The sequence below is a fragment of the Triticum urartu genome, chromosome 1A, assembly GCF_056163025.1.
Source record: "Triticum urartu cultivar PI428250 chromosome 1A, HENAU_Tu73, whole genome shotgun sequence".
Lineage (NCBI taxonomy): Eukaryota > Viridiplantae > Streptophyta > Magnoliopsida > Poales > Poaceae > Triticum > Triticum urartu.
Window position 1 is genome coordinate 570,074,569 of NC_141873.1, and position 13,152 is coordinate 570,087,720.

Here is a 13,152-nt window from a genome sequence, read left to right on the forward strand (position 1 = left end):
GGCTGAACATGGGATGCTCTCGCCGATACATCTCTAGCCTGGGAAGCTGCAACTTGGTCAAGTTCTGATATAAAGGAGTTCACAAATGCTATAGTCTGCTGCGGGCTTTGAAAAATTCCCTCGTACACAGCTTTCCTCCTTGCGTACCACACAACCCATAAAGTGACAGCCATCCTAGTGAAGCTCGAATGATTCAATGATGAAGCTAGATCGAAAAGCCAAGACTTAGCGTTGGGATCCTGTAGCTCGGCCATCTTGGAAACTAGCTCATCCTCCGCAAGGGCCCAGACACATCTCGACATGGAGCATGAAAGGAGTGCATGCCTCCATGAATCTTGACAGCCGCACAAGGGACACGCATTTTGTGTTGCCATATTTCGATGGTGTAGGATGTCCGTAGTCGGCAACGAATGACGCGCTAGCCTCCAAAGGAAAACTTTGATTTTTGAGGGCACTTGAATTTTCCACAGTTCGGTCCATGCCCTCTCATCTCCCGTTCTTGATGAACCACTCCTTTCTTCTAGCCATTCTTCTCTCTGTACTTTGGTTTTCACCAAAAACCTGTATGCAGAACTGACTGTAAAATTCCCTTTTCTCTCAGGGAACCACGCCCAAAAGTCCTCAGTGTTGCGAGTGCAAACCGGTATTTTTAAGATAGCATCTGCCATATGGAGCACTCGGCAAGGAGAATGGACGGAGGTGGTAGCCACATGGGCCAAGGTGGGCCGACACATGCTGCCATCGACCAGTGAAGAAATGAAGAACAGAATAGATCAGCCTTTGGCTTTCTTCCTCCTCCAGCAGTCGACACCTGGAAGCAGAAGCATGCGTTAATTTTATGCCCGATGGTGGCGAGCGTTTGGGCACTGGCTCCTGATGCGTTGGTGGAACAGATGCTTGATCGTGGAGAAGAGAGCCCAAGGGAGTGGCTGTTTGCTTTGCATGCAATAATAAATAACGAGCTATTTGATCGCATGGTGGTTACCCTATGGGCGCTATGGGCGCTATGGGGAGTTAGGCGGAAGGCCATACACGAGAATATCTTTCAACCTCCTTACTCGGTTAACAATTTCATATCCAGTTTTTTGGGTGAGCTGCATGTTATGAATGCCAAAGCACCAGTGCAGGCGCGGCTCCAACTGTGCAAAGATCATCGCGTTGGGTAGCCCCTTTGCCAGGCAACGCCAAGATGAACGTTGATGCTGCTATATCCAAGCAAGGGTATGGTTCAGTTGGGGTGATTTGCAGGGATCAAGATGGAACTTTCTTGGGGGCTTCGGCTCTTTGTTTTATGAACATCGTGGACCCTCCGACCATCAAAACTCTAGCCATTAGAGAAGCTCTTGCGTTGGCAGAGGATCTATATCTGAAACGAATTCAAGTTGTGTCGGACTGCAAACTCGTGGTTGAAGAGATACATAAGGATAACTTGGCTAGTTATGGTGCAATTGTACATGAAATAATAGAACACTCTTTGGTTTTTGATTTTTGCAACTTTAGTCATGAGTTTAGGAGCTCAAATTATGAAGCTCACAACTTAACGAAGCATACTCTTTCTCTCGGTGGTGGCTGTCATGTTTGGTTAGGACACCCCGAGAATCTATCATCTGTCCCTGTAAACATTGTGACGATTAAATAAAGCTTCGCAACGTTGTCTCAAAAAAAAAAAAGCTACCTCTTTCCCATTTCTCAAAAAAAAAGCTACCTCTTTCCCATTTCTAAAAAAAAACTACCTCTTTCCCTTGTACCATAGAGTGTCTCTCCTCTTCTGATTCTTCTTGCTGCCTACCATTGATTCCCTGCTCTTCCCCGTCTAAACTCCATGTAATTCCCCAAATACCAGTGTAATCAGTACCCTGTATCCAAGAGCTTGTGCTATTCTACAGAGTCAGAGGCAGGTTCGTGGCAACTGGTATTCAGATCGAGCCACCATTCCTCGAGTTCTTCGACCTTGATATGTAATTCGGACGACAGGCTCGAGGTGGAACTCGTCCTGCTGCTGTAAAGATCACATCGTTTGGAAGTTGCTACAAATTGGCTCCTGCTCTGCTCACCAAGTGTTTGGCGAAATGCCAAGCGACCAAGAGGCAACCATGACCAGTGCCCTTGGTGTTACCGGTGACTGAGGCGGTGCCGCACCAAGTCTTTGAGGCGTATGGTCATCGGGTGGTGGAGATGCGTGTGTTCCGGGGGGGGGGGGGGGGGGGGGGGGGGGGAGCTACTACGGTGGAGGCTTATATCCAGCTCGGATCGCGGCAAGAGGCGAACCAAGCTCGTGATGCTCTGAATGGTCGGGCCATCTATGATGGTTGTTGTTTCCTTGACATCGACCAAGCGTCGTCGCCCTGCACAACTGCAGCAGTGCCCTGCCCAAGATCCACAACAAGGCATCTCATGCGCCAAGCAGCGCAACCGAGTGCACTGACAAGGCCACGCTCACCCTCAACAACAAGCTCCAGGTCCTCCTCAAGGCTGAAGGTGTCCTTGAGGATGACGTCGACACCATGCACACCAAGTTGGACATCACGATTCTGCCAGCAAGCACGTCGTCCAGTAGATGACATGGAACTTCAAGTGGGTACTGGCACACCTTCTGATCCCGAAAGTTTTTTTTGTCAAGATGTCTAGTTTTGTTAGCTACTCTACCTGCTATGGCTAAGACTGGAACCCTTACATACTGTACTGAAGCTATGTATCTATGCTAAGTTTCAGTTCGAGTGTGGAAGCTACTCAAGAGCTGCTGATTTCTGTCCATGTACCATGCTTTGTGCGCAGATAGTGAGAGAAGATTGAGTGCTCTGTGGGGAAAGATGGCAGCAGATATATTGATGCAGAACTGGGATGTGGCGATGAGGAGTTTAATCTGTTGATTCATACAAACGCACCCCATCTTCTGAGTTACCGAGCTGCTGCAATTATTGTTCACAAAAGGAGAAGAATTGTGCTTAATTTGTTTAGTCAAGTCCAAATGCCATCCTGACCCACACCAAGCTCCAATGTCGACGGTGGTCAAGCCTTCTCCAGCGCTCACTCTTGCGACAAGCGAGGTGCAGTCAATGCTCACTGCCCTTGCCACGGGTACTCCTCGGTGTCAGGAGAAGGTACGGCTGGTAGATTGGGAAGCGTTCCTACTCCTCGATGAGGAGCCGCGTTTGATTTATATTGATATGGGCAAACAGCCATGCCTTGGCTTACAAGCAAGAGGGAACCGATCGCATGTGATCAGGTTGTTACAATGAGTCCTAGATAACTACGGGAGAGAGGGAGAAGAAGATATGGTTGGTTGAGATTACAAGTAAAGATAAACATAAACTCTAACAACGGCAACACCACACAGCCGAGCTGTTCGACACAAGGCTTGAGGTGGCAGGAGGCCGGACAAAGCCCAATCGCCATATCAAGTGGGTCTCAAGGGTGCCGATCCCCGTGTGCTATATGGACCATGAGGAGCAGGTACCGACACACTTCACTACCTCCGCCGCCACCACGTCCTCCCGAACAACAATGTTCAGGTCAGGTGCCTGCACCAAAGTCGCTTTTACAGTCATCCTTTAAGTTTGTGACTTCACTTAGGTGCAACCGAGAGCTTATGCTGACATCCACTGGATATGATGAACAATGACTAGCTTTATGGTGATGCTCTGCAGAGCAATTCTCAGAGCATATCAATTGGTGGTATCCTTGCTTGTCCTACAACCATGCAAGCAATGCAACATTATGAAGAACAATGTGAAGAGTGGGATCCAGGGATCCATCTCGTATGTGGGCTACTAGGATATCGTCTAAGGGCATACAAGCTATAACTGTCTCTAGGCAGTGCACCTCATGGGAATTCACTGTTCAGCTGAAAAGATTGACAGTTCATATTGGTATGGGATTGTCAGTCCCTTTTACCCAGTAACTCACAAGGATATGCTAGTACATGAATTAATCTTTTTGTTGCCTTATTCTACTAACGAGTTGCATAACACCTTTGCATCCACTGTACAATCCTTTTGAATGGTTGTATATATTGACAACTGAAACACCGCATGCACTGTGTGACCTGGCACCTTGGTTAGTCGGGATGCCACAAGAAGAAGAGCAACATATGGTGTTTCCGAACCAGCTTTTTTATGCATTGGACTCACTTGCAGGTGCCTGGTAAATTAAATCATAGGAAGAAACCAAAGTCAATCTAGAATTCATAACTGAAGTAGGAGTGCAGTCCAATTTCTTCACTTCATGCACTGTATCAAGCTTTAGCGTGAGAATGTGACTGCTAATTTGATTACATCGATGATCGATCGAAACATCATTATGAATAAACGGCATCCTAAATCAACTAGAAGAACGCCCGTGCGTTGCAACGGGGCCACATTAGGGTTAAGAGTTCAATATTAATCATGTTAATAATACATTTAATATTCTCATACATATCAAGTGACACTGGCGACCTTTTTTATCAATTTAGCAACGGGTTCAGTTGCAACGGGCTCTTTATACATATCAGACAACTCACTACTACTTAAACTACAACTATGGCTACCAATATTTTTTTGTCAATTTAGCTCAGCAATAGTGCCTGGCTTAATAGACTGCTTTGCATTCACCCCCTCAGAAGACAGAGAGAACCAACTCAACATGTCAGAAGATTAACAGAAATTTCATTTGTATGACATGAACATATAGCAGGAGCACCAACACATAGATCAGCAGAGAGCAGAGCACAGCATGCACACACTCGGGCCATCTATATCATACACACACAGCAACGCACACACGCATCACGCTGGCATACACATACAGAAAAGCAGGCACACACGCATCATGCGCATTGGCCGGTGCGACGCACGCAGAGCAAGTACGTACGCACGGAGAGCAAGCTAGCAAGCACGCACGCGTCCAACCCCGCCGCTGCATGCGCTGGCAGAAGGTGAGGTAGTAAGGGAGACTGCACATTGAAGCTGTCCATGCAAGGTTGGAGGTGCTGGGCCGGCGACGGCGGTGTTGGGACGGTGCTTGATTAGTTCCCAGTGGCATGGAGCTTGGGGCGCCAACGCGGCGATAGCTAGTGCTCGGGGATGGGGGTTTGGGGCGGGGGCAGTCGACCCGATGGCTGGCGAAGTTAACGGGCTCGGGCGGCTAGAAATTCGGCGGGTGGCGGCGGCACAGCGCGAGGATGGGAGCGGATCCCCTTAAAAAGACATAGCGAGCAGATTCCCTTAAAACTGGTAGGAATGGATACAATTGATGACGTTGATAAATAGTGGTGAATGTTGGCCTAATTTACTATCATCATGCATGGAAATGAATCATTAAGAAAAAGAATACTTCCTATTACTACACTCATAGGAAGCTTCCTAATCTCTGCTACCAAACAGTTTCTACCCAAACAAGGAAGGAAAGTTATGGACGTGATTCGGAAGGAAACAAACGTTATGAAGATTAATTAATTTAGATTTGATCTTTAGAGATTGATTGTGATTGATTCTTTTACATAAAGACATTACTAAATAATTTGCGTCAGTATGGAAAGTTCTGATCCGTTCAGTTTTTTTCGTTGTGTGAGAGGGTGAAGTGAAAATAAACCGATGAAGTGGGGGAGGCGACGAAAAAAATCTACGACGGTTAACCTACGAAAAAAAACCGGACGAAAGTGGTGGGACGAAAAAAAAACCTGGAAGTGAGACTACCAACTGCTCCATTAGGAGTAGAGATGTGTAGTGAAAATTGGCAGATGATGCTGACTTAGCTCCCGTCTCAAGCAGCGATGAGAAGCCTTTCATTCTAAATCTGGAACATGTGTGTCTCCAAAGTCCTGAATCCCCCCTTCTGAATCCGGAACAACATGGGCCTCTCCTAGGAGTGCACGAGCTGATATTTGCGAGTTATTTATCCAAAACCACCACAGTTGAGGCTAGGGTAACAATTCAATACCACATTTGAGCCAGGGCACAAAAAACCACCACATCTGCACCTAACCAATAACACGGAGCACTGATGGTCTCATAAGCTCACGAAAACAGTCATTCTGATCTCTTGGACCCACTTGTCAGGCTGAGGCAGTGGCGGAGACAAGCCTAGGGTAGTTGGGGCTATAGCCCTAGGCTTAGTGACAATAGCCTTTGTAATTTCTTCTTCCAAAGTATAAAAATTTATGGAAGTGCATAACTGAAGCTAGCTTAGCCCTAGGCGTAACCCCACGCTAGCTCCGCCACTGGGCTGAGGTGGCGAAGACCAAAACTTTGACCAACTGGTGTGGCAAATGAGATGAGGGCCCCAGCTGTCAATGAGTAAATGGTCATCTTCTTCCCATCTCTATTTCTCCGAGGCATTTCATCAAACAGCTTCAGGACGACCGTCGGGGAGCTCTTTCGTGCAGCCATGGCGATGAGCTTGACGCAGATGGACGGACCACTCCGTCATGGCGAGCACGCTGACGAGCTGGCAGCTCTTGCTCCCGATCTATGCGCCAGCCAGCGCGAGCATGCACGTGCAAGTGAGGTGGCGGCTGCCAGAGCACACAGCAACGTGCAGTGACCAGGGGAGGCCGCGCGGAGGAGCTGGGTGACCTTGAGCCGCCCGCGTATGCAGCACTCGTTATGCACCGCGCCCAGCACGTGCCCACGGCCTCCTTGCCGTAGATGGCCAGGACGTCGATGGCTCACTCGTCGCCGTGGCCGGACATGCCCTCCACGGCACGCGCCAGGGCCTCCCTGCGCACGAGCGCGGTGTCGCCGGCCATGGTGCATAGCAGTTCCAGCGTCGCCAGCGCACTTCGTCGTGGACGCCGGGCCGTCCTTCCTGCGCCGCATCTGGTCGCCGGGGAGGAGCGTGCTGCTCTCCACGATGGCACCAACCGATGTACATGGACGTCGGAGCCGAGGAAGAACGAGCGGCGGCCGGCTGCTGGGGAACGGGGTCCGGCGAAGGGAGGTGAGGATCTGTCAGCCGATTAAGTGGGGAAGGAGGCGACCGACGAGATCCGGTGACCGGAGGCAGATGCGGGGACGCGCCGTGATGGCTCCCTCACTGGATCAGGCGACGGGGCGAACAGGAAGGGGAAGTGAGCCGTCCGGCCTCCACTACCCGGCGGCGGCGTACCGTGGGAGAGGGACTGACAGGTTGATAGGTTGGGAGGAAGAAGAAAAGAGATGGGAGGCTGATAGGTTGGACCCATGTCCAGCTTGGCATATTTGTCCACGTATGCATGCCAACTCAGCCTGACAGGTGGACCCAACCTGTCAGGTCCGCTGTTTTCACGAGCTCAACCGAGGATTAGTGCTCCGCGTTATTGCTTAGGCAAAGAATTGGTGGTTTTTTGTGCCCTGCCTCAAATGTGGTATCAAGTTGTTATCCTAGCCCTAGCTGTGATGGTTTCGGATAAATAACTCGATATTTGCACAGGTGCGGTAACTCAAAATTACAAAACAAAGAAGGAGAGAACATGCTATTTGAAAATTCATGCGCATGTTGCAGTTCCAAATAAACAGAGTGGAGAACAGCATATAAGTTCTTTATGTTGTGATCAAAATTTTGAACGCATATGTCACCAATCAGGGGTAGAGCAGAACAAAGCAGAGGATACTTGTACTTTCTTATAGTACTAGATCATTAGCCTGTACTACCACTTCTAATCAATAAGACATCAAGACCAGCACTCAATCAGCTGCTTTGTGTTTCTAGATAAGGAGACTGATAAATAATACTCAAACACATGACTAGCTAGCCATGTTGAATTCAGAGCTAGGATTTCTTATATTCCTGCCTTGACTTTTGCCAAGAAATTAATGCTATAAAATTGCATCTACTTCTAGACTTCTAGTTTATAAAAGAAACAGTCCAAACATCTAACTTGCATTTGGCTTATAAAAGTAGATCAAACGAAGAGTGGGGGAAACCCTCATCTCCAGGAGAAAAGGTGAAGAGTAGTAGGATGAGATCCGCGGCACAGAGACAGGATTTGCGAAGAAGCCAAGGAAGAGAGAGACCTGGATTTGGAGGCAGACTGGGAGCAACTGACAATGGCTTCCTCGGCTCGGCATTCGTCGTGGTCTGTCCGAAGCCGGAGCTGGAGCTGGAGGTGCGAGGTAGGGGAGTGGGGTTTGGGATGGTCGCCTCTCCACGCTCGAAAGGGGGAGATAAGGGGTGGCAAATTATCAAATTTGCCCCGCACTTGCCCGTCACTTTCCTCTCCTATATCTGCGTCCGTCCGTCGCCCTGTTTTCCACCCCGTCTTTGTTCTCTGTTCTCTGTTCTCTGTTCTAGTATGTTCTAGTTTTTTTTTGCGGATAAACTTATAATAGTCAAGCATCAAACGTACAATCTTGCTTACATAAATTGATGACCTCTGGGGTCCTGATCCCAACCAGACAACAGTTCTACTCTCAGTTCTAACAAAACTAGCTAAAAAATCACTAACTAAATTTTGACCACGCTTGATATGAAAAATATTAGTCGTTCGAAGAGACTTCAAGTACTTTATCTTTGCCACCAAAGACGCATAGATTGACCTGTCAATGTCATTATCCTTTAACATGTTCACCGCTATAAGTGAATCCATCTCGATACAAACTGAAAGTTCCGTCCGCTGAATAGCAATGGATAAACCCTCATGCATGCGCATAATTCTGCTTCAAGGGCATCTCGGCATGAAAATAACTCCCTGCAAGATGAGTAAATAATGTTGCCTAGATTATCGCGAAGCACCGTACCAGCACCAGCCCTTCCATCATCGGTCCAGGAACCATCCGTATTGAGCTTCACCCAACCCTCTGGAGGAGGAAGCCACTTTACAGGAGGCACAATTCTTGATATTTCATGTGGCCTATTTACCGTTGGATCATAAGATATCATCACTTTACCTTTCACCGGATAACATGTTCTAGCTTATTGAAGGACTAGGCTGCTTTTTTCTTGAAAGGAACTGATAGTATGAATAGTAAGTCGAATTCACATTCAACTTGAACCGGAATGGTGCGATTACACATCCGCTCCATCAATCAGGTGAGTTTGGCTCACTTTCCTAGTTCATTTGTTTCGATATACTAGTTTTTCTTCATGACAGGATAAAAATATTAATAAATTGTTAGGCTATCTCCGACAGGATCATCAAACAAACACCCTCAAATGTCCACGGGCATGTTTGAACGTGTCCGCAGACATATCGCGGGGCGTCGGCCATCCAATGCAATTACTCAAAATTTCTCCCACCTCAAACACGAAATTTAACCGAGTTCAATATGTTATTAGATGGGCCGGCACGCTCCGCTGCGCCCGGTGATAGCTATATCCTGCACATGCAAGGGCCCACATACTGTTGTTGACTGTTTGTGCTGTGCATTGTTCTAAGAAGATGGTCAATGTAAGCCGATGAGGTGTGGGTGCTAATTTAACGTGGGCATGTGAGTGAAAGCAACACCAGGGGAAACAATGGCAACAACAAACCCCAACCTAGGGACACAAAAAAAAACGAATGAACTCTAAAACATGCACCAATCAATGGGACTATCACACAATAGGCTCATCACATATCGGTCTAGACAAAACAAATGCAGAATCAGCTCTCCGGGATAACCGATCGCACAAACTAGCGACCCCGCCGCTTAACCAGACGACCGCGTGAAACTGGCCATAAAAAATTGACCACACACAGCACACCCATAGAGACCACCATAGCAAATACTACCTCACAACCCATCCATGTCGATGCGACAGGCAAGAGTACTCAACTGTCTGTCGGAGGAAAATAGCCCCCTCGGACTCATGGGAGAGACTTGGATCCGAATAAAACCAAATTAGTTCACCAACCCGGACTGATGACTTAGGGAGCGTTTGGTTTCTCACTGCTCCTATAACTCCACTCCTGGAGCGGACGAGATTGTAGCTTATTTTGACGGAGCTGGCAAAACCAAGCTCCACAACTCCTCGGAGCGGATCGATTCCGATAGCTCTTATCTAGAATCTGATGGCCGATAAAGCTGGCACAGGAGTGTGGCCTGGGGAGGCAGGTAGTCAGCCCCGCATAAACTTGCAGGGATTTGTTATATGCGTGGACCACTATGTTCAACATGAACTTGGGACGGATAGAGTATCCACGGTAGGACGACTCGTGTGACATATATTCTCTTCTTTACCTTCAAAAAGGTAGTATTATTTTTCCTTTTGGCCGGCATGGTCTGAGAGATTGCTCATGATGGTTAGCAGTGCGTAGATAGTTGTTGTGGATGAGTCGACGTGAATGCGTCTGCTAGCCATGTGTGCGACATGTTGTTTGCGCATTGCCATAAACATTGGCGTGTCAACCTGTGTGGCCTGCATGTAATTTTGTCTTTGTATGTCTTATAGAAATAGTGCGCCAAGCTAGATGGCTATGTGCCCTGCTTGAGTTGGCAGAAGGCACATAGCTATCTAGCTAAACATTATTTATTTAGCGGAAAACTCAAATTATTATTAAATGCATCTAGATAAACATGATTTTTTAGCAGAAAACTCAAATTATTATTAAATGTATTGCTTCCGTTAAATATTAGAACACCTTCCGCCAAGCACACTGACGTTAATTTTTTTTTCTTTTCAAAATGCACTACTGAAATCTTCACGTACGCCAGGTGTAAATGTAATACTCTTCGCCGAGTGCTAAAACACGGCAAAGCAAACTTTACCGAGTGTCACTCTCGGCAAATTCAGCTTCACGGCAAACTGCATCTTTGCCGTCACTGCCTCACGGCAAAGAGGCACCGCAAGGCAAACCCTGCAGTCGTCGAGAGCCGCTCACGGCAAAGAGGAGTCAGGTGGCATGCCCGTCCGCAACAGACGGCTCCGTCAGTTACTGCGTACTTTACCGAGAGCCGCAGCACGACACTCGGCAAAGCATATGCAACATCCTATTTTTTTTGTGTTCTTTCTAACTGACATGTGGTCCCACTGGTCACATTTATCAGTAAAAGTTTTAGATAAATTCCTAAATATTCTTGAAAAAAATGACGATGTCTTTGCCGAGAGCAGCTCTCGGTAATCCTCCTGACCAGTAGGACAGCGTGGCCCACATGGGAGCTGACAGTTTACATAGCTTTGCCGAGAGCTGGTCTCGGCAATCTCGCCTTCCTTTCCGAGAGCTGCTCTCGGAAAAGTTGTGGCACAATAGTAGGTCTCCCAGACGACCATGTTTTCGAGAGGAGCTCTCGGTAATATATAGTTTTCCAAGTGTTACTTTCGGAAATCTTTCCCATCTATTCTGCTGTTTAAACTATTTCTTTTCTGATCCCTGCAGATAAAAACAACTACTTCGCAGAAGGATCATATATAGGCATAATTTGATCTAGTCCACACATATATAGGCATAATTTGATCTAGTCCACACATATATAGGCATAATTAGGGATAGTCCATATATTGTCACACACAAGTCGAATGTATTATCCTAGTAGACGTCACACACAAGTCACAAATTCATACATATTGTCACTACTTGCAAAACACGTGCACGTCACAATAGAAGTACACTTGTTCATATATAGATCATCTTGAGGAGGAGAGGCCATCGGGTTAACATTCCGGAGGAGGGGGAGGGGCATCACTTGCACTGCTTCGAGATTGCGTAAGAACCTATAAGAGTAGAGTCACGTGAGGGTGGTTCGTCCCTATGTAATGAATCTTCTACTCTAGTTTAGATAATGTTCTACCTGTAGTTGATCCTCAAGCAGCTTCAACCTCTTGTTCGTGTCTTCCCGTTCCTTTTCTTTGGACTCCTGCTCAGCCTGCCGCCTTTGCTCCTCTTCGACAGCCCGCTGTGCCATTAAATCCTGTAACATGGCATTAGGCTCATATAGGTTGGAACTATGCTATTTCGAGGCATGGACATAAATGAAAGGTTGGGATGCTAACCTTGAGACGCGCTATCTCACGTGATGCGGCGGTTGGGCGACTCCGTATGGATGGAGTTGAGCTGGTGCTCGACGCGCGTATCTCGTACAGCTTGCGATGCGAGGAGGTGGCGATCGCCCCGTTGCAAAGGAGGTGGCGGCCATGGCCCTTCCCCTCGCCAGCAATTATGAGAAGCTTAGGATTAAGAGGCTTGGACGTAGGTTCGGCTTCCTGCCCGTGCACCTCCTGGAAGACCTCTTTGAAGGTCCCCCACTTCTCCTCCACCGACTCGCTACAGAACTCGGCGCCATCCTTCCCCTTGTGGCCTTCTTTCTAGGCTTCCAGGATGTGGACCGGGCGACCAACCTTCGCCTCCTGCAAAATTAACCATCAAGTTTAATGAACCAAGATGCACTGTGCAAAAAAATTAACATCTTAATCCACATACCATGTGTTGCTTGAGAGCGGTTAGGTTCCGGCTCCCCTGGACATGAGTCGGGCCTGTCATTTTGGCTCGATCGTTTCCCTTCTCCACATGTTGCGCCTGCCATGCTGGGTTACACCACATGTCAACCAGGGCCTCCCAACAATCGTCCTTCATCCGGGGTTCCTTCACCTAGTCAGACAAAATCGAATAATTGAGGAACAAGAGGGATGAATCAAAGTACTAGCAACCGATGTAGTCACTTACCATTGACAAGTATTCTTCTCGCGACATGTTGGTCTGGCAAGTAGTCTTCCTTGTCATCTTCTCTCCCTTCTCATCGAGCGGCAGACACTGCATCACGGCTTTGTACCGCAGCGTGTGCTTGAGGTCAGAGAGTATCTTTCGGGCAGATTTCATGATGTCTTTGATCGCCTTCTGCTGCTCACCATCCACGCAAGCAAATGTTTCCTACAAGAAAGCATATGGCATCTTCTCACCATCCACACAAGCAAGGATTTGGATATGGCAAAATGCAGTGATCGGAGCGAAGATACTTACAAAAAAAGCATTGATGACCCGAGTGGCCATGGTGACATCGTGCTCATCCTTGTTGTGTAGGTAATGCTCCCAGGTTAAACCTGGCGACGGCGCATCATCATCGCCTGGCTTGGACAATCCAGGGAAGTGCTTCCTCAAGAGGGAGCCGATGACATGGTTCGGCGGGCGTGCTCCCTTAGGTTGTGTCGGGATAAATTCCCACTGACTTCATGATATAAAAGACAAGCATATGTGAGTGTCAAAGCTGTGGCATCCAAAATATGATGCAAATGAAATGCTTGCTTACCCCTCTCCTGTCGGGCAAATGACAGGACGGTTGC